Genomic DNA, 21,620 nt, shown 5'->3' with positions numbered 1-21,620 from the left:
CCCAGCAGCTTCTCCTCCGTTCGCCATGAATAAGACATGAGGCAGGTGGGGGCCTTCAAGTATCATCATTAGCATCTGACTTGATAATAGAAAAATTAAAATTTAAAGTGATCTGAAGTGGCGAGTGGCAGGAATGTTCCTAGAAACCGGAGACTGGGTGCTGGAGCAGAGCTCAGTGCAGATACTATCAGACCCAAACCCCGGGGCTTGGTGGCGTTTCCGTGCTTCAGATGTCCAAGCCAAGGACAAAAGTTCCTTTATTATGGGGGTGCTGGGAGCCCCTCAGTCTTCACTGCCCTATGTCCTGGGCTCAAGGCTGAGTTCCAGAGCTCAGCTAGTTTCTGGGTGGAGCCCATGCCACTCGGGGACAGGCTCCTTCCTCTGCTGGGGACCAGAGCTGGACACTCTAGGACCTGAGTCCCCTTTCTCGCTCAGATTCTCCCACCGGCCTTGAGAAGTGGACTGTCCTCCCACCTGGCCCTCTGTCCTTCTGGAAGCAGGAAGGCCTCCCACCTGGGCATGTCTAGGCCCCTGGGCAAGCTGGGAGCCCTGGCCTGTCCCAGCAGGACCACCCTCCAGATTTGTGGCCTCCTCACTCCATGGGAGGCCCACACCCTACACTTGAGACCTCCCCATTTTGTCCCCAGGAAGCTTATCTGGGTGGAACCTACGAACCAGAGGGCCCGAGGGAACTCCTAGTCCACCTACCCCACCCCCGCCTCACCTGGGCTCCTGCAGAGTGGACTTTCTAACGCAATTTAGCCTTGAGGACTGTGTTTTCTCCTTGGGCCTCCAGGAAAGTTCAGCCTGGATAGGTTGTCAAGCCCTTGAGTCTCCTGATTGGCTGCCCCAGGAGCTCAGGGCGACTGGGCTGAGTTAGCTAACCTGCTCTTTCCCCAGGGGTGCATGGCCTCCTTCCTTCTTTCAGGATGACCTGGATCTTCTCCCTGAACTGCTGGGCCATGTCCTTCGGGCAGTGGGGCAGAATGCCAGGGCCCGGGGGACAATGCACTTTTAAAACACTTAATTTAATTAGAAGAGTTATATAACATTATATCAGAAAGCCGGCAAAATACAGGGCAAAACAAAAGATCTCTGACTGTGGCCTCCCAACACAAGCACTTCACTCGTATTTCCTTCTGGTCTTGTTTCCATTGCAATATTGGAACCTACATTAATGCCAAATCATGACCCCACACCGGTCGTTCTTGCGGTCTTTAAGGCTGCAGTAAGGAGCTGTTTCTCTTCACAGTTCCATGCAGCACAGGATGCAGAGATAGAGAGCCCTGTCTTGCCCTCAGGGAGCTGACCATCTGGACAGGAGGCACGGTTTGAACTGAGCAAGTTATGATGACCGCTGCCTGCCAGCCTGTGCTGGGTGTGGGGGAAGCGCGGCTTTGAACCAGGGCTGCCCTCTAAGAATGTGCAGGGAGAGACACAGGTGTCTAATCAAAGACAAAGCATGGGACAAGGGTTCAAGTAGAGGCAGGAGTGGGTGTTGGGGCAAGGCGGTGCTGGGTGGAAAGGGAGAGAATGCTCTCGACTGTATGGGTCTGAGAAGGGCCTGGGAACAGAGCTGGGTGTGAGGGTGGAAGGATTTGGGCAGAGAGAGGAGGTGGTAGACATTTCTCCTCCATGGCATCGAGGTGGTGTCCTAACCCCATCCTCCCTGGCGTGGACCATAGTCTGCAATTCCTTTGTTTATTTGCGTGTGATTGGTTGATGGCCTGTGTCTTCCTCTCTGGTGGAGGATGGACATCCCTGGGACGGGGACTTAGTTGGCCTTATTCACCACACAGATAGATAGATGCCTGAAAGTACTGAATGGAAGGATGGAGCAGGAACGGGAGGAAGAAGCAGGTGTCAGTGTAATGGAAGAAGTCCATGGGCTGGTTGCAGAAGGGCGGATGGTCTGAGCCCAGAGGGAAATCCGGGGTCTCTTCCCCAGTCAGCATCTTTTGGGAAGAAAAGTTAGAAAACCAAACAAGTACAAAGAGGTGAGGAGAGAGGAGAGAACTCCTACCCATAATCCCAGCACAGGAGGTGACGTTTGTGTGTCTCCTACCCCAGGGCTCCCCTGAACAGGTACGTAGTCCTAGAGATGTGCCTTCATACATGGCATTCTTCCCTCTCTACTGTTGGAAAACCGTTTTGATTTAGCGACTCTTTGTTCTTCTGTAGAATTCACCAGGCAGGACTGTATTGACAAGGAACCTCTCCTGCCTGGATGCTCTGCTTGTCAGCCTGGAACTGAGGGGGTCTCTGGGGCTTTTCTCATCGAGGTGAAAAAGGAAAGGAAATACAAAAGCAAAGTGGGCAGAGGGAACGTGAACGGCTGCCATTCCAATTTCATTGGGAAACTCAAGACAAAGCTGTCAGGCAAGACTCAGAAGTAAGGACCCAAATTACACCAACTATGTCATTATTCGTGGATATTACATTTGCTCTGCTTTGTTGTCCTGTGGGATGAACATGAATTCTGAAGTCAGAATTGACCTGGGTTTAAGTCCCAGATCTTCCTTTTAGCAACTGTGTGACTTTGGGCAACTTAGCTCACTTCCAGATTGTAGTTTGCTCACATGTACAGTGGGGCCAAGAGTTGGAGGAGAAATGAAAGACCCAGAATCTCTACGACAGTGCCTTACCCATGGTTGATACCCAGTAAGTGTTGGCTCCTTTTCTGCCCTTTTTTTTATATCAGGAAAAAAATCAATTGAAAAACTATCAATTAATAAAATAACCAAGAGAGTAGGTGAAGAGAAGTATTCATATTAGCCATGACCACTTACTAACATACATTTTTCAAAGATCCCATTCTTGTGCTGAAAATGTTATGTAGGTGGTTATGCAACTGTAGACATTTGTCAAAAGTCACTGAACTGTATAGTTAAAATGAGTGAATTTTATTGTATGTAAATTATACCTTTAAGGACTTGACTTCTTTTTTTTTTTCTTCAAATTTTCTTGGGGAATATTGGGGAACAGAGTGTTTCTCCAGGGCCCATCAGCTCCAAGTTGTTGTCTTTCAGTCTAGTTGTGGAGGCCACAGCTCAGCTCCAGGTCCAGTCGCCGTTTTCAATCTTTAGTTGCAGGGGCGCAGCCCACCCTCCTATGTGGGAATTACACCGGCAACCTTGTTGTTAAGAGCTGATGCTCTCACCAACTGAGCCATCCGGCCGCCTCTCCGGAAGCTCAGCGGCAGCTCATTGTCTTCAATCTAGTTGTGGAGGGTGCAGCTCACTGGCCCATGTGGGAATCGAACTGGAAACCCTTTTGTTCAGAGCTCGCGCTCTAAGCCATCCAGCCACCCCAAGAACTTGACTTCTTAATGGTAGACAAAGCATATGAAAATACCCAGGTCTAACATCAAAGAGAATATGCCCAATCTGGATGAAGAAAAAAACAACATTTAGATGTTTTGCTGTTGAATTTGTCCTTATTACCAAAGTTGTACATGTCAAATCATCATTCAACAGGTGTTTATTGAGTGTCTGCTATGTGCCGAGCACTGTTTTAGTTTTGGGGATCTGCCTGAAAAGTAAAATAACAAATCTCCTCTCTCAAGGAACTCACATTTAGTGGGGGGACCAATAATAAACATGATACGCAAGCAAATTATAGCACGTGTTAGGAGCTACACGCCATGGCAGAACTTGAGCGGGATCATGGGGGGTGGGGATGTGAGAGGGAGTGTCTTACAGTTTCAGATGAGTCGGTGGTGGCCGACTGTATTAAGATGGTGATATCTGAGCAAAGCATGGGGTCCATTGCCGGGAACAGGGGTCCAGGCAGAGCCAGTGCATGACCTAAAGTGGAGGTGGGCCTGGCAGGCTCAAGGAACGCAGAGAGAACAATTTGGGAAAGCCTCAAAATCTGACTGAGGAAATACAGTTGCCTAGCCAGGCAGGGCATCCCCACATCACACCGTCTTAGCTGTCCTAGTCTCATGAACATCACAAAATACGTATTTTAGGTGTTTACTATAATGAGACTATATCTTTTCCATACTGTGATGTAACCTGTTTAACATAATAACTTATCGAATACGGTTTTTCCCATTTTATTAAAGTCAAGCTTGGTGGACTGGTGTTGTTAGGCTTAGGCAGTGCTTCATTGGGCGTGAGCTATAGTTTATTTAATGAACACCCTGCTGTCGGGCGCTTGGTCCTTCTAGAAGGCACTGTAGTGAGGGGCTGGGTGAAATTGCTGTCCAATGAGCACCTGTGAAGAAGCATGACCTTCAAAATAGTTTTGGTCTGGTTTTGTATGTTAAATGCTCATTGTCAAAAAGGTGAAAAATACAGAAGAGAAGACAGCAAGTGTAATCCATAGTCCTACGGTTCAGGGAAATCACAGCTCACATCTGGGGCTCTTTCTTCCCACCAGGATTTCTTTACAGAGTGATGAACAGACATAGAGGCGTGTAGTCACTGCTGGCATATTCATTTCACATCCCACTTTTCCTTTTAGTATTATATCATTCCATTTTCCTGTGTCATTAAAGAAGGGGTTTGTAAACTTAACTTTTTTTTTAAAGATTTTATTGGGGAAGGGGAATAGGACTTTATTGGGGAACAGTGTGTATTTCCAGGACTTTTTTCCAAGTCAAGTTGTTGTCCTTTCAATCTTAGTTGTGGAGGGTGCCGTTCAGCTTCAAGTTGTTGTCCTTTCAGTCTTAGTTGTGGAGCACGCAGCTCAGCTCCAGGTCCAGTTGCTGTTGCTAGTTGCAGGGGGCGCAGACCACCAACCCTTGAGGGAGTTGAACCCGCAACCTTGTGGTTGAGAGGATGTGCTCCAACCAACTGAGCCATCTGGGAGCTCAGCTCAAGGTGCCGTGTTCAATCTTAGTTGCACTGGGTGCTGCCCACCATCCCTTGCGGGACTCAAGGAGTTGAACCAGCAACCTTGTGGTTCAGAGCCCACTGGCCCATGTGGGAATTGAACCGACAGCCTTCGGAGTTAGGAGCATGGAGCTCTAACCGCCTGAGCCACCGAGCTGGCCTGTAAACTTATCTTTTAATGGCAAGTCACTGAAGGCTTTGGACTTGGGCGTGATTCAGTCCAGCCTTCTCGGTCCGTGGGAGGGAATCCTTATGCCCCTAGCAACCTTGCAGGGATACCAGGGCAGAAGTGTCCGCCCCACCCAACCACTCTGCTTCCATCTGCTGGGAGCGTGTTTGAGGCTGCGATTGTCCACCTGAGCAAATGCATCACTCCAGAGACTGGATTTGAAGTAATTTCCCCAAAACCCTGCCTCCCTCTTTCTGTTTGTAAAACGTCCTTCACTGTGCGTTTCTCAGAAAAATCGTGAAAATGACTGTGGTGTGACGTGGGCGTTACTTTGAAGGGGAGGTGGTGATGGGTGGCCACACGCCAGGGCACACACGCCGGGCCTCCCTTCTTGGCGTGCTGGGCTGTTGGCGGAGAGCTGTGGAGCTAGCCCTTCAAGTTCAGCAGAGCAGACCAGAGCCTCTGGCGACGGGAGCTGAGCAGTGGTAAATGGGTAGCATCAGAGCCAGTCAGATGACCCGACCCCAAAGGCATGAGTAACGGAATGACGGCTGCCCCCAGGCGTCTCCATAGGTGTCATGTGGCTTTGCCCTGACCGTGACAGCATTGTTGTCCACCACTTTATATGAGTGGCATGTATCTCAGGTTGACTGAAGATAAGAAAAACTGGAGAGCTCTTAAATTCCAGAACCTCTGGTAGGTTGAAGTGATGAACTGAAAATAAGACGAAATCTAACAGGGTTGAAGGCAGGCGCTGCACTTTAAGTACAGTCATTCATTTATGAGTGTACAGGTTGCAGAAGAAAACCAAAGGTGTGGGAGGCTGGTGCACACACACGGACCAGCAGCTCTTCTGTACTTGGTCCACGCAGGCTCTACTGCAGCCCCTGAGCTGCAATTGGGTGGGCCCGGCTGTGGGTCCTTTGGGCCCAGGCGTGCCTCTTGTAAGGGAAGGTGGACTCCCTGCCCCGGTCCACCTGGAGGTCCAGACAGGAATTGTAATCACCTTGGAAATCTCCGCACAGTTTTAAGTGCACAAGTGCCTACAGCACTGAGGAGGTGTATGAAAGCTGTTGTGCAACTCTGGGGCTGCTTTTCCCTTTTCCATGGTAAATTTGCAATTAAAAAAAAAATCCAGCTCTCAGTCAGGACGTGCACGAGGTCTGGTCTGGGGATGACAAGAGGCGTGTGGGCAGGTCGGCGGGAAAGCCCCAGTTTCAGCCTGCCCTCTTAGTGGGCACCCCGGCCATGAGAATCAGAGAGCGTTCACACAGGGGTACAGCTGTGGGCAGGGTGGGGGTGGATGGGTGTTTGCTGTTTGCAACTTAATATGACCGCCCCCTGGGCTTTTTCCATCCAGACCAGCTCTGCTGGGACAAGCTTGAAGGCACCTGGTCGAAGGCCTTGGCTGTGAACTGATTAGGTACCTTTCATGTAGGAGCTGGGGGTGCTGACCACAGCTGCCCACTCTCCTCTGTGGTGCCTCACTGGAGTGCCTGCTCTTGGCTGGGTGAGGTTGCTTCTTGGGAAGTCCCTGGCAAGGCTGCTTCCTACACCTAACCTGTCCGCATTTTTTGTTTTTGTTTTTCCTCTCTCTCTTTCTCTTTGCATGGCTCTTGTTCATCTTTCAGGTCTCTGTTTAGATGTCACCTCCTCCTAGAAGCCTTCCCAGATCCTTGGGTAGGACTGTAGGCCTCTCAGTGCTAACTGCCCCCCCCATCCCGTGTCACTTTGCCCTGTCATCTCCTGGGGCACTTATGTGAGATCCGTGAAAATAGGAGTTGTTTGTGTTCACTGTTACACCTGTAACACATAGGACCATGCCTGGCACATAAATGTATTTTGAATAAGAAAAGGCTGCATAAAGGAGACTTCCATTTTAGTTCAAAGACCAGCCCATTCCCCCGGAAGAGAAGGGTCGAATGTGGGAAGCACTGGGCATCTTGGTTGGCCTGGGTCAACTGCGTCAGTGCGTGTGCAGGACAGAGGCGGTCCCCAAGACCTTGTGGGGCCAGTGAGCAGAACTGGAGGCCTGCTGCCCGCCGTCTGAGCTGTCCAGGTGCCCCAAGGTGGGTCCCACCTGGGAGGTGCTGTGCCTCACCAGGTACGCCCTGGACTGAAGCTGCCTAAGGACTCTTAAAGGATTCCTTAAGGATTTAATGTGCTTTGAACAACAAGCCAGGCACGAGTCAGCTGGGCCCCAGGAGAAGTCTTGCCCAGGGACCTCCAATCTCCTTTCCCATTTGGTAAATTCCTTAAAGCTCCTGCCTTTCTGGACCTGGGTTTCCACGTAGGGAGGATTAAGTGACCAAGTGACGTGACCCTCTCTCTAGACTGTAGCGGACACTGGTGGATCGTTCCAGCCCCCTCAGGGTCTGGCATCGGGCGTGGACTCTGACCTTTTGGACTAAGGGACTGTATTTGTCAGCCTGCCTTTCCTCTGAACAACTTGGGGTGTCCTACCATCCTCTGTATAAACTTCTGCCGAGGTTCCCTGTGCCACCAAAACCTATGTCAGGTGAGCTGTCCAATAGAACATCTGAGACTTCGGCCTGCAGAAAAGACCTTGTCCTGTGTGATCTTAAAGAAAACAGGGCTCATAAGTAAAAGGCCACCTGCAAATTGCTACCCTGAGGGCGGGGCTTCCTAAAACACTGTCCCCCTGCCCCCACCACCTGTGGTCTCCACGAAACACCAGCCGCCTTTTTCCGCTGGCCACACCGCAGAGCCCTGGACACTCTTCCTGAACACTTGAAACGCAGTTGCCTAGAGCCTCTCCTTGTTTAAGCGAAGCCTGTGGCGTGCGGGGCTTCCTGTAAGACGTTCCAGAGCACCAGGTGAGCGGGAAGCACTGTACCTCGCAGGACTGGGACGCTTTACTTGAGAATGGGGGCGAGCTTCCATCAGCACTCCCCTTGCCACTAGCTTCTGTCACCAGCTGAGAGGTAAACTTAGGAGATGACACAGGACTAGAAAGGGTTTACGTCAGGGTCGCTCACCCTCGGCACTGTTGAAGTTCGGGGCTGCGTTCTTTGTTGGGGTGGGAGGGCGACCTGTGCACTCTGGGTGCTTCTTAGTAGTCTCCTCAGCCCCCACCCATTAGGTGCCAGGAGATGACCCCTGGGCCCTAGTTGTGATAAACTAGAATGTCTCCAGACACGGCCAAATGTTCCAGGGGAGCAAAGCTCCCCCCATGGAGAACCAGTAAGTTATGTGTGTGTACATGTGCGCACACACACATATACACACACATGTGCGCAAGCGTGCGCCTTTTTGCTGGTAGTTCTGGATGGGCAGGCTCGCCCTATGGCCAGAATCAGCTTCCTGCTACTTGCTGGCAATCAGAGCCTGACAGCTGAACAACTGCCGAGCTCCACTCTCAGGGGGCAGAGGAGAGAGCGGGTACCCAGCCTGGAAGGTCATTTCCTTCTTCAGTTGGGTCAGAAAGGAGCATGCGAGAGGCTGGAAGCCTGCAAGTGTTGTTCTGGCAGAAGACCCCTCGTGGAAGGACAGGGACGGAGGACAAAGCCCGCCCCCTCGTGTCACATGGGACGACTCTGCAAGGAGGAAGCTCTCGGTTAAACACCAGCAGCATGGTTGGCATTGAGTCACCTGCTCAGCATTTCCGCCCCCTCGCTGACCATGCTGCTCTGTGCCAAGTGGTTAGCTGGGCCCTGGGTAAGACCCGTCCCCTCTGCTGTCACTCCCCTTGTGGGGCTCCAGGCACAAATCACGAATCCCAGCACAGTGCGATGAAGGGCAGCCATACAGCGATCTAAAAGTGAGGGGTTGGGAGTTTGGGGCCATCCCCGAGGGAGGATGTGAGCTGGGATCTGAAGGGACCGAGGTTCTAAGGAGAGGAAGTAGCCTGTTGGTGGGCTAGAGCTTGGCACTCTTTGAAAAACCTCCCAGGCTTTTCTTCTCAGTTGTGAAGTGAGCAGAACAGACTGGCATCAAAGACATACGAGTTAAGTGGAGACTATGAGAGGCTATGCAAAACCCTGCTTGAGTGGCCCTGCTGAACTCTAGCGTGTGAAAGTTGCTTTGCAAATGTTTTTTTCCTGTCATTCTCCCAAAAAGCCCCTGGAGCATCTGGGGCCCCAGAGGCCAAGACCCTGACCTCGGGCTGCATGAGGTGGGAGGCCAGCTGTGCTGTGATTTGATTGGGGGGGAGGGGTGTGACCTGGGTCCTGAGCCTTTCCTCCTGGTGGCCTTAGCTCCAGGCGCTTTTCCGAAATGCACTGCTCTGAGTCGCGGAGGTCATCTGGGCCCAGGAATTTGCATTCTGACAATTGGTGGACTCCAGGCTTGTGTCCCTGACTGGGAACATGACCCAGACCCCAGAGGGGGCACTCGGGAGGCTGTGGATGAAAGGCGGCTCCTGGGAACTGCGTCCTTGTGGGCATATGTGTCGTGTGCTGGAGCCCTGTGTCTCCCGGGCTGGCCGGGCTGGCTGTGATTTTCCACTTGATGCTACATTGATTTCACTCACAACGCAGGATGGAAAACAGTGTGGGCAGATCACGGGGTGACAGCGAAATCCGGTGTCTGACCTCTGTTCCGTGCTGCTAATGGGATTCACTGAGGCTTTGGGTGTTTGTGATGCGGTGGCTGGTGCAGAAATCCAGAGGCTGCTCATTTGTGGGGAATGAATAATTTATTTGTGTTTTCAGATGACTTATTCCTGCATCACAGATAGGCAGCCGAGCTCTGTGCGCTTTGTCAGCTATTGAGCGAGTGGCTTCAGCAGGGAACTTGCCTTACTCCCCCAGGTCCTGGACTCCTGCTTCCGGGCTGTTGATGTGCAGGCTGCATTCCAGGGGAGTCAGGATCTTGTAGCCCTGTCTGGTTTTCAATGTTCTTCTATAACAATTGTGCTTAAAATAAAATGTGAACGCCTTACCACCCGTCCTCAGCCTGGGTGGGGCACAGCGGGGGCAGGGGCTGGATACAGGAACCACAGTGCTTTGCTTTCTTCCTTTAACTTTTTATGAAGTCTAACTTGCATGCATTAAAGTGCACAGGTTATAAGTGTACAACTTGTTACATTCTCACAAGGTGAGCAGACCTGTGTACCCAGCACCCAGAAGCCCTCCCATGACCCCTGCTAAATCATTACCCCCCACCAAGGGTAGCCACTGTCTTGCTTCAAATCACCGCCTTCATTTTGCCTGTTTTCATAAATGGAACCACACAGTATATACCCTTTTGTGTCCGGCCGCTTCACTCAGCATTATGTTTGGACAGTCACGCGTGTTGCGTGTAGTAGAGGTTCATTCTGATTTCTCTATGGTCTTCATTGTATGGACACACTGCAGTCTCTCCATCTGTTGCAGACGGACACTGGGATAGTTCCCAGTGGGGCTACTACCAACCATGCAGCCATGAGCACTCGTGCACGTGTCTTTCGTGGAAAGGTCCATTTTTCTGTTGGGGACAGAGCAAGGAGTCGAATTCCAGTTTCATGGCGGGAGGGGTGGTCATCTTTAGTAAATACGCTGAACAGTTTCTCAAAGTGGTTGGAGGTGGTAGGTTCCTTGGTTTTGTGACGAGAGCTCAAATACACTAATAGTGGGAGTGGACGTAGGAGTTACAATAAGACGCGCCCACTGCCTGGAAGTCAGAAATGTGGTCGGCCAGCGCCCAGTGCTCCAGGTGACCGAGGGTGATGGTCATGGCCACGCAGGGCTCCGGTTGGTTCGCCTTGGGTGTACTTTCCAGACCTGCCCCCTTTTGGGAAGCTTGCAGCCCGGTGGTCTCAGCTGCATTTCTTGGCGTCCGCAGTGTGTCCTGTGGCTGTTCCCAGATTGGGCCCCACTCCTGCTGACACATAGCCCCCTCTAACTCAGTTCTAGAATTGGGTAGAAAGTGCCACTACGAAGAGTAGTTGTGCAAAACATCTGTGTGTGAAAGTATTCTGCAAGCAACTGTCCTCGTTACGTGGGGACCGTAGTGGATGAGTCATCCTAAAACCACAGTCACCTCAGAAGTAGTCAGAACCCCCAAACCATCTGTCTTTGACTTCAGACCCCACTATATTTTTGCCCTCAGGCACTTTGCTTCCTAATTAAGTTGGGTTTCAGTATATATTAAAAGAATTTGTCATCTCTCAAGCACACATCTGCCCTGGTGTGAGCAGGCAGGATAGTCAGTGTGGGTGCCACGTGTCTGGCCGAGAAGACGCTTTTCCAGCTGCCTTTCTCAAGGGCTGGCCAGCAAAGATGAGGGGCAATGAGCCTCTCCCGGCCTGGGCCACTGCAGGAGGAACTGACCCCAGATATGGCACTAGAACGGTAACTACTTAGGTGGTGACCTGGCTGTCGGGCCGTTTCAGGAACTGAGCTGAGAGTTCAACGGAACGTCCTTACGGACCAGACTGAGCATATATCCTGAGGGACTGTCCCCCGCCCCGTTGGATTGGATCACCCCCTTGAATGCAGAGAGACACCTACAGCTTGTGGCTGACTGCCCACCCGACGTCTGGCACCCACCGGAGAGTACCCCACTAGGCTGTGGGCTCCTCAAAAGTGGGGCCGGTGTTCCTGCACCTTCCACTCACGTCAGGCACTCAGCCTGCCCCTGGATTGGAGGCTGCCAGGTTCTTGTGGTCAGCTGGGGTGTTGAGAGCTGAGGCCCGTGTGCCCCTGGTGGCAGCACTGGGGAACCCTGCAGTTTGCCTTTTTGCTCCTGTGACCCGCTCTTTGCCCTTCTGTCAAGAAGTGTAAGAACATTGGCTGAGACTCCTTTTTTAAGAACACAACGTTGATGAGACATAATTCACATACCATACAATTCACTCAAAGTATACTACGCATTGGTTTTCAGTGCATCACACATAAGTGCACCCATCACTGCAGTCGATTTTAGAATATTTCTGTTATCCCCAAAGGAAACCCCATACCCTTTAGCTATCACCTCCGAGTCCCCTCTCCGCCTCCCCCCAGCCCTAAGAAACCACTAATCTGCTTTCTGTCTTTTAGATTTCCTATTCTGGACATTTTCTGTAATGGAACCATACAGTGCTTGGCCTTTTGTGTCTGGCTTCTTCACATAGCATAATGTTTTCAAGGCTCATCTATGTTGTAGCCTGTGTCAGTGCTTCATTTCTTCCTTTGGCTGAATAATAATATTCCATTATACGACTATATCACATTTTGTGTATCCATTCACCTGTTGATAGACATTTGGGTTGCTTGCACCTTTTGGTTTTTGTGAATCAAGTTGCCATGAACATTGTGTACGGTTTTTGTGTGGACATAGTTTTTCGTTTCTCTTGCGTTTCTGGGTCATATGATAACTATATGTTTGATCTTTTAAGGACTGTTTTTCGAAGTGGTTACATCACTTACATTCCCAACAGCCGCATATGAGGAGTCCAATTTCTCCAAATTCTCACTGACACTTGTATTAATCTGACTTTTTCTAGAAATCTTAGTAGGTGTGCCGTGGTATCTCATTGTGCTTTTTATTTGCATTTCTCTAGTAACTAATGATGTTGAACATCTTTTCATGTATTTGTTGGCCTTTTACATATCTTCTTTGGAAAAATGTCTATTCAAGTCCTTTGCCCATTTTCAGTTGTGTTATTTGTCTTTCTATTGAGTTGTGAGTGTCCTTTATGTATTCCAGATACAAGTCCCTTATCAGATATACGATTTGCAAATATTTTTCACTCATTTTGTGGGTTGTGTTTTCATATTCTTGATTGTGTCCTTTGAAGTACATGTTTTAAAATTCAGTAAAGTCCCATTTATCTATCTTTTCTTTGGTCGTTTGGCTTTTGGTGTAATATCTAAGAATCTTTTGCCAACTCCAAGATCTTGAAGATTTACCTCTAGGGGTGGCTGGTTAGCTCAGTTGGTTAGAGCATGGTGCTGGTAGCACCAAGGTTGCCTGTTTGATCCCTGCCTGGGCCACTGTGAGCTGTGCTCTCCTTAAAAAAAAAAAAAAAAAAAAAGGTTTACCTCTATGTTTTCTTCTAAGAGTTTTACAGTTTTAGCTCTTAAATTTAGGTCTCTGATCCATTTTGAGTCAATTTTTTTTTTTTTTTTGGCTGTGAAGGGTTTGCTAGATAACCATTTCTTTTCTTTTTTTTAAAAATTTTTTTTTAATTTATTAGTTTCAGGTGTACAAGACAAGGTAATACTTAGACGTTCATCATTTATATCCCTCACACTGTGACCCCTCCCTCCCCCCATCCACTATCCCTCTGACCTCGCACCGAGCCATCACATTATATATATAGAATTATAGTTGGCATTCATTAATGTTTAGCTTCTGGTGTACAATGCCATGATCAGGCATCCACATTATCTCTGAGGTGGTCTCCCAAATAGGACGCATGTCCATCAGATACCCAACAAAATCTTTACGACATTATTGAATATGTTCCCCAAATTAATTTTCAAAAAACCCTGAGGCCATCTTGTGGTTACCAGCTGCTTCCTAATCCCTTCACCTTTCCCCTTATCCCCAACCCCCCCCCCCCACCGCCCATCTAACAACTCTCGGTTTTTTCTTTGTGTCCCCAAAACTGTTTCTGATTAGTTCATTCACATATTCTTTTCTTTAGATTCCGCATATAAGTGAGATCATATGGTACTTGTCTTTCTCTTTCTGACTTATTTCACTTACATTTTGAGTTAATTTTTGTATATGTTGTGAGGTGAGGGTCCAGCTTCATTCTTTTGCATGTGGTTATGCAGTTGACCCAACAGCATTTGTTGAGAAAATATTCTTTCCCCGTTGGATGGTTTTGGCACACTTGTTGAAAATCAGTTGACCATAGATGTGTGGGTTTATTTCTGGATTCTCAATTCTATTTCATTGATCTATCTATCTATTCTTTTGCTTGTATCACCCTGTCTTGATTAATATTGCTTTGTAGTAAGTTTTGAAATTGAGAGGTATGAATTCTACTTTGTTCTTTTTCTAGATTGTTTTGGCTATTCTGGGTCCTCAGCCATTCCCTATGAATTTTAAAATCAGCTTGTCAATTTCTACAAAGGAATAAGCTGGGAAATGCATTGAATCTATAGATCAGGGAATCTATAGTTTGGGGAATATTGCCCTCTTAACAATGGTAAGTCTTCTGATCCATGAACATGGGATATTTTCAAAACTAATTGGGTCTTAAAAATTTTTTTTCAACAGTATTTTATAGTTTTCAGAGAGTGTGTTATATTTCTTTTGTTAAATTTATTCCTAAGTATTTTATTATTTGATTTGATTGCTAATGGAATTGTTTTCTTAATTTCATTGCAAGTGTATAAAAATACAATTGAGTTTTGTATACTGGTCTTACATCCAGCAATCTTACTGATTGTGTAAACAGACGATATAAACTTATGGTACAGTATGGAAATGTATTTTCTCTTCCTTATGATTTTCTTAACATTTTTCTCTTCCCTAGCTTACTTTATTGTAAGAATGCAATATATAATATGTATAACATGCAAAATACATGTTAATCAGCTGTTTTTGTTATTGGTAAGGCTTCTGGTCAACAGTGGGCTATTAGTAGTTAAGTTTTGGGGGAGTCAAAGTTACACACAGGTTTTCGAGTGCATGGGGGTCAGTACCCCTAACACCTGCGTTGTTTAAGGGTCAACTGTATTCCTTTATTTCAGATTGTCTATTTCTTCTTGAGTTAGTTTTAGTAGTTTGTGTTTTTCTAGTTGGCTTACATTCTTACAAGCATGTTTTCAAGGCCTGTCTTTGCTCTTTCAGTCACTGCTGACATATACTGAGTTCTTCCTATGTGCCAAGCATTTTTTTTAGGCATTAGCTCATTTAATCTTTACAAGAACTCGATGAACCAGATAGGGTTATTATCTCCATTTTACATACTAGGAAGTTAAATAATGGTCCAGGGTCACACAGCATGGAAATAGTAGAGGCAGATTTTGAGCCTGGGGAGTCCCACCATAGAGCCCTTTCTTCTCTCCCCCTCACTGCTCTCCCGAGGCCCTGCTCTATGCTAGGAGCAGAAGTACAAGAATGAATCAGAGCTGCTCACTGCCCAATTCACTCCCCAGAGACCCCAAACCTATGGGAGGGAGGTGCCTTAGGGCTAACATGAACAAAGGGCTGGGAGGTTGGGGTGTCAGGAAGCGCCCCACGGAGAAAGTGACTTATGAATTGGGCTTTGAAGGTGGGTCCAGTGGGTGCATGTGGATGAGTTTGGGAGTGTGCCCCCTCCAGGGGCTTTGTCTTCTACATATCCTCCTTCCCAAGGGCTCAGGGAAGGGATGTCACAGAGGGCCTCCCCAGGATGCCCATGCCCCACCTGGCTGGATGATTTGGAGCCAAATTGTGCGCAGCAGGTCTGTTTGATTCACCCAGGCCTCCGCAGTTTCTCTCCTGGAGAAGAGGCGTGACTATTTGTATGACAATTGCTAGACAGAAATCAGGAGCAACCAGACATAGCTCAACATAATTATTTCTGCATAATGACTTCTGCTACTTGATTCTGTCTCCAGCAATGACTATAATCTTTATCTGTCACAGGAAAGCTGGTGGCCCTGGAGCCCCTGTGGCTTAGAGATAGAGCCAGGAGGAAATTTGCAATTCGAGTTAATGGACTGTTCCCAGGCAGCTTGCAAGACAGAGCCTTCAAGGCCTCAAGAATGATGGTCTCTCCTGGTGTCAGAGCTGGCCCGGCCTCCCTGGGGATTCAGCTCACCCCCTTTGTCACAGATGGGGAAACTGAATGGTGGAGAGCAGAGGCACACCTGGGACCAGAGTTTCTCTGCTCTCCCCACCACCCAGTGCTTTCCTAGTAAGAGTGATGTGTGTCTCGGGGAGACGGATGGGCTGTGAGAGAAGGTGCCCACGTGGCTGCAGATGCTTTCACCTGTCACTGAGCTGGTCACTGAGCATGTTGCTCATGATGCCTGTGACCGTCTGGTCATGCAGGGGCCGGAGCTTGGCTGTGGACACTCCTGAGGGCCTGCCCTGTGCCAGGTCTTGTTGTGAAGCCCCCGTGGGGCCCTTACATTGGCCCTATGGGCTGGAGAGTTAGGAAGGCCACAGGCAGTGGTGTGACGGGCTGCAGCGACTCAGTGATGCTGCCAGCACTTACACCCGGGTTGCAGACCACAGAGACCACAGGTCACACCTCACCCGAGGGGTGGCCAGCATCTCACTGGGGGGCTTCTCCCGTCAGTACTGGTGGCCTTCCCTCCCTCCTGGTGCAGGGGGTGCACATGTCATGGCCCCCGCCCTGACCTTCTGGACCAAGGCCCGGAGCCAGGGTTTTCTGTGCTTAGTGTGGGGCTCATATAAGCTGTGGTTCCTCCCTCCCCACAGGTACACGGAAGCAACTGGAGGGAAAGGCAGTGGGCTCTGGGGCTGGGTGTTCACACCCCGTGTGACTATTGGTCCTCTCTTCCAGGGCGTGGTCTGGTGGCCCAGACAAGGACGTGCAACCAGCCCCTGGAGGGTCTGATCCCTGTTCTGTCTCTGCTTCCACTTGGTCTTAGGTAAGTTACTCCGGGAAGCCAGATGGGTCTGGGGGCAGGGGGTCTCTACAACTCTATGGGGTTCTGCCCCAATGCCAGCTTGTGGAGACTTGACCCAGCTCAGTGGAAAGAGCGGGAAAGACTGAGAGTAGGGAGACAGTCTGCCCAGTACCCCATGGGATGGGTCAGGAAACTGAGGCTGGTGGATGAAAAGACCCACCCAGGCACCACAGTAACCTCCCACGGGACTCTTGGGAGTCCCCTTCTGGGTGAACAGACTCCCCTGCATCCCCAAACCAGGGCCTGCAGGGATGAAGTGCCCTGTAGTGGCTCCTGTTGGAACCTGGTTATAGGTGAGAAGTAGGTGGGCCTCCAACCTCTAAGAAAAACCTCTGGTGTCCTGTATCCTACCCCTGTGTCCCCTCCACCAAGACCCCCTATTCTTCTAGAGGTGCCAGGGTCCCAGGCTTAGCCGCCCTCCCCAGCCTGTCCCTCCTCTTGCCTCCCCTCCCTAGCTCTGAAAACTTGGGTTCAAACACCCCAGACCCCCAGTTTTTTCTCCAGCCCTGCTAGTGTGCTGACTTTCCCATCTGCCCAAAAGACTGACCTGAGGAACTCTTTCTCACCCGTAGCCCCATCACCCTCCATTATGGCAAGGCCCTAACTAGGCCTGGGCCCCAAACCTGGAGCCCTGCTGCCCGGCTACTCAAGTCCAAAGTAATTAGCATGACCTCCAAGCCCTTGGTCTGCTTGGCTCCACCAGTCTCCTGGCCCCATCTCCAGCCACTGCCTGCTTTGGGTTCAAGGGAGGCTCCAGTGAAAGCAAAGTGTGGTAATGCCTCACTGTGTCACGCAGTGCCTGGGCCTTTGCTCAGCTGGGCCCTCTGCCTTAGCCCGCTTTCCCTTCATTAGCCCTGCCCACTCTCGTCTGTCCCGTACGACTGAGCTCGGGTTGTCATCCTTCCTGAAAGCCCTCGTCACCCTGGAGCTGAGCTGACAGCCTGTCCTCTGTCCTTTAGAGGCACTCTGTAGGGCTCCTCTGTGATCCTCATCGCCTCTGGCTGTATGAACAAGACTGTGCGGGCGGGGAATCCAGCCGCCATGGTCTCTTGTTGAGCTGAGTGCAGTTCCCTTCCAAAGGGAGGAGCTAGGTCGTGGGTGGGAGAAAGGCCTCTGACCTTAGATTTGTGCATTCTGATCTCACTGGGCCATTTAACACCCTCCCCCAGCTCTCATCCAGAAGAGGTTTAATCACGTCTCCCTCTCCAGGGTGGATGTAAGATTAGAGCTGAGAATAAGGTTTCCATCGTGGTGCCTGGGGCAGGGGATGGGGGGGGCCACACCTTCTCTTCCTCCTCCCAGCCATCCAGTAATCGTTACAATGACCATTTTTAGTCACCTGCCCTGCCCCCCCTCAGTACTGTGAGCTGTATCTGAGGCCAGGGATGTGAGCTGGGGAGGAGGCAGCCAGGGGAGGGCTGGGAGGAAGGGCCCTTGGGGTCTCAGCCCAGCCCCAGGGCCCTCACAGAAGATCTGGAATTTTCTAGGCTTCAGAAGCAGGGGACACCTCTTTCTAATTCTCATCTTCCCACCCCGAAGGAATCACCTTTTAGCGCTTAGCCATGAGGCTGAGATTTGGCTCCAGAACCTGTTGAGGTGTCACCACCTTAATCTCTCAGGTTGCCGGGTGCCCGGCATGACAGCTGGTGTGTCAGGGACAGCGAGGGGGAGGACAGATGCCAGTTGCCAGTTCCAGTTAAGGACCCCCAACAGATGTGAGGCTCCACAGGTCAGTGGACAGGTGCCCAGCAGACCCTGGGCGTAGTTGCTGTCACACCCTCACAGATGGCACAGATGGCACTTCCAGGGCCCAGTGCCCTCCTCCCTGTAGACTGTCCCCTGGGAAGCCACCTCCCCGGGGTGGGGCTTTCCTGTCTCTCTTGCTTGGATGGGGGGGCTGTGCCTTCTGCCTTGCTCTTCCTGAGGGAGGAGTGTTTCTCCCACCACGGGTCCTTCCTTCTCTGTCTCCTGCTCATCTTTGTGAAAGTTCTGGCCGGCTTGGGACCAGAGATCCAGGTGGGGGCCTCTACCTCCGGGACAGCTTAGTGGTAGGTCTCCTGGCTTTTCTCCCCAAAGAAAACTGACCCACGTCATGTGGAAGGTGCTGCTTTCACTACAGTTGACCCTTGACCAACTTGGTGTTAGGGACACCGACCCACTGCACAGTCAAAAATTGATGTATAACTTTTGACTCTCCCAAAACTTAACTACAGTCATCCCTCAGTGTCCACAGGGGGTTGGTTCCAGGACCACCCTCCTCCCTCCGCCCTGTGGATACCCAAATCTGCAGATGCTCAAGTCCCTTGTATAAAATGGTGTGGATCGATGCATGCAATTGGCTCTCCGCATCCACGATTCCCAACTGCAGAGCAAAATACGCTGTACACCTGAAACTACTGAAAAAACACACTGTTTTCAATCCACAGTTGGTGAAAACAGGAATGTGAAACCCAGGGATACGTTGAGCCAACTGTGTGTTTATTGGGGAAAAAATATGCGTGTAAGTGGATCCGTACAGTTCAAACCCGTGTTATTCAAGGGTCAACTGTAGTCCGATTTCCTTCCACCAGCCCTGGTGGAGCTGAGAAAGGGGAGGGAGAAAACCGGGCTCTGTGTTACTTGGACCTCACCTGCATGCCCATGGCCCAGATGGTGGCACAAGGGCTGGCACAGGTGCACAGGAGAGGCACCTGGCCAGGTGGGGTCCTGCTGAGGCTGGTCGCCAGGTGTGAGGATGCTGGAACAGGTGAGGGGGTCCAGAATGGGCAGAAGAGGTGGTCTGTGGTGTCTCTTCCCATCCCGAGGCCCCCTGGGTATTTCGGTACGCACACAGCAAACACTCAGTAACCCCTCCCCGCCCCACCACCACCACCAAGAGATGAGGAACTCTGGGAAGCAGATGGTACTTCGAGCATATGAACATCTCTGGCCATGATGTCCTGGGTCAGCTGATGGTAAGTGGAGGACCCCTGCCCGCTCGCTGGCCCTCCCTGCTTGGTGATGGACAGCAGGGTGTGTTCTTGCAGCCTCCATTTCTGCCCACCTTGACCCCCGGCACTGCAGAGGGGGCACCCGTGTGCTCGGGCTATGGGTCCCAGCTTCCTCCAGCAATCATGCATTCATTGACTCAACAAATGTTTACTGAGCACACACTGTGCCGGGAAGCGTCCAAGCTCTGGGCTTCCAATGGAGAATAAGCCAGAATAAAGCCTGGTCCCAGGAACCTTGCATTTTAGTTGGGGAAAGAGAGACAATGAACTCAATAAAATATATAGGTAAAATGAAGTGGAAAAGGGGGGTAAAGAATATGTGTTTGGGCTTCAGTGTTGTACAGAGTACTCAGGGAAGGCCTCACTGAGAAGTTCCCTGAGCAAAAACCTTAAGGAGGCAAAGAAGCAATTTTATATCTGAGGAGCAGCCAGTGCAAAGGGCCGGTGGCAGAGTGTGTCTGAGGTAGTAAGGAGCAGCCAGAAGATCAGTGTCACTGGAGGGGACGAGCAAGCGGGGGATAGGAAATGGGCCCAACAGTTGGATCATATCTGAGGGGCAGGACACTCAAAACACTAACCCAACGAGGAAAACAGGTGACAAGCAGCAGCTCAGTGCAGCCCAGATTGCACTACACAGTGGACCTCCTAGGTCCTTTAAACAGTGACCCTTCCTCCCACATTTCAAAGATAATGGTTGCTCATAGAGATTTGTTTAACCACAACCGTTCTGGAAGATGTTAGATTAACAGGGGCATGGGGATTTGGGGTTCTGCAGGAGAAGGGGCCAGGAGAGTATGACCTCAGCTAACCTCCCCTCTGGGTGTCGGGCTGGCGGCCCCAAAGTGTTGACTAGTCTGCAGATCCTAGATGAGCCCCTCAGAGAGCCCTCTACCTGGCCTTCCGGAAGTAGTCTGCTAAGTGGAAGCTGCTGTGGTTTGAGGCAGGGCACGAGGAAAGGGGAAATCCTTCCTATATTGTAAGTTGAGGGTTATTTTTAGAGTGACTTGGGGTGACTTTGCAATGTCACTTCCTGTGGGCTTTCCTCAACCACAGGGCAGATCTGCATGGCATGCATTGAGGGCAAACACGCATGCAAGCACGCGTGCACACACACACACACACAACAGTAGGCACACACGACTTGACATGGCATCCTATCCACCGTAGAATCAGTGGGGACAGAAACTATTGTCCTGGCCCTTCTGCAGGACTGCCCTCTGGCATCCCTGAGCTTCTGCTCTGGGGACGTTTGTGCGTGAGGTGCCGTGTGGGTCTTATGTGAGCAAGACCCAGCCTGGGCTCACCACCTGGCTGGGGAGATGAAAGGCAGAGGTAAAAGGGGGTGCCTTCACTATCAGTCAGTCTGTGCGCAGTGCCCAGTGGGGACAGAGGGAAGCGCCACAATGAAGAAAGGAATTATGCAGCCATGTCCCCCAGGTCTTGCTGCTTGCTGGCACCTGCCTGTATCAGGGCTCCCGGGCCAGGTCTGAGCCGACTCGGGCTCTCCTACTCCATGTCGCCGGCCCCTCACTAAACCCACACTGACCTGTCTCATTTCCCAAAGCAGCCAGCACCGTCCCAGGCACACAGCCCAGATTTCCGGGACAGCCCAGATTCCACACTTCCTGTCCTGTTGACCCCTTCAATAGTCTTGCACTTGCTAGACCTCATGTGCAAATTTTTAGCTCAAAAGTACTCAACTGGGAAGATGCTCAATGAGTAAATGTTTGCTCTTTGGGCTGTTGGACCTCAGAGGGTCTCCAGAAAACTGGCTTTTTTTTCTGAAGTTAGACGCTATCTGGGTCAGGAAGTCTCTGATGGAAAATTTGGAGATGTGAGTGGGGCAGCGAGGAAGGTAGGTTCTCAAGGGCACACTGGACAGTGCTCCAGGGGCACAGGTCCCCTGTGAAGCCTTGGAAGAGCTGGGGCTTGTCTGGAGGGAGTGCCCCATCAGCCAGGCCTTCTCTTCCTCCTTCTGGGACTTCCTTCCTGTCATCAATTATCGTGTCCTTCCTGTGTTTCAGGCACTGGTCTACTTGGTTATGGGATTGTTCCCAGCCAAGCCCTGGGCTAATGGAATTCAGCTCTATGTCCTTGG

At 50.5% G+C, this 21,620-nt stretch overlaps 1 protein-coding gene across 10 annotated transcripts in view; it reads left to right on the top strand.

Annotated features, from left to right (window-relative positions):
* HPCAL1 (hippocalcin like 1) overlaps positions 1 to 21,620 on the top strand; it is a 90,703-nt gene that overhangs the window by 53,017 nt on the left and 16,066 nt on the right. For 7 of the 10 annotated variants that reach the window (XM_081069027.1, XM_081069029.1, XM_081069034.1 and 4 more), the window contains one exon: positions 16,406 to 16,493. The gene's annotated coding sequence lies outside the window, so the exon portion shown is untranslated. Of the gene's footprint in view, positions 1 to 13,945; positions 14,093 to 16,405; positions 16,494 to 21,620 lie in introns of all 10 variants that reach the window. The other 3 variants (XM_081069030.1, XM_081069035.1, XM_081069033.1) reach the window with 1 other exon arrangement.

This window comes from Rhinolophus hipposideros, assembly GCF_964194185.1.
Source record: "Rhinolophus hipposideros genome assembly, chromosome: 12".
NCBI lineage: Eukaryota > Metazoa > Chordata > Mammalia > Chiroptera > Rhinolophidae > Rhinolophus > Rhinolophus hipposideros.
The sequence above is the reverse complement of the archived record's forward strand: the minus strand, read 5'-3'. Positions and strand labels throughout refer to the sequence as shown.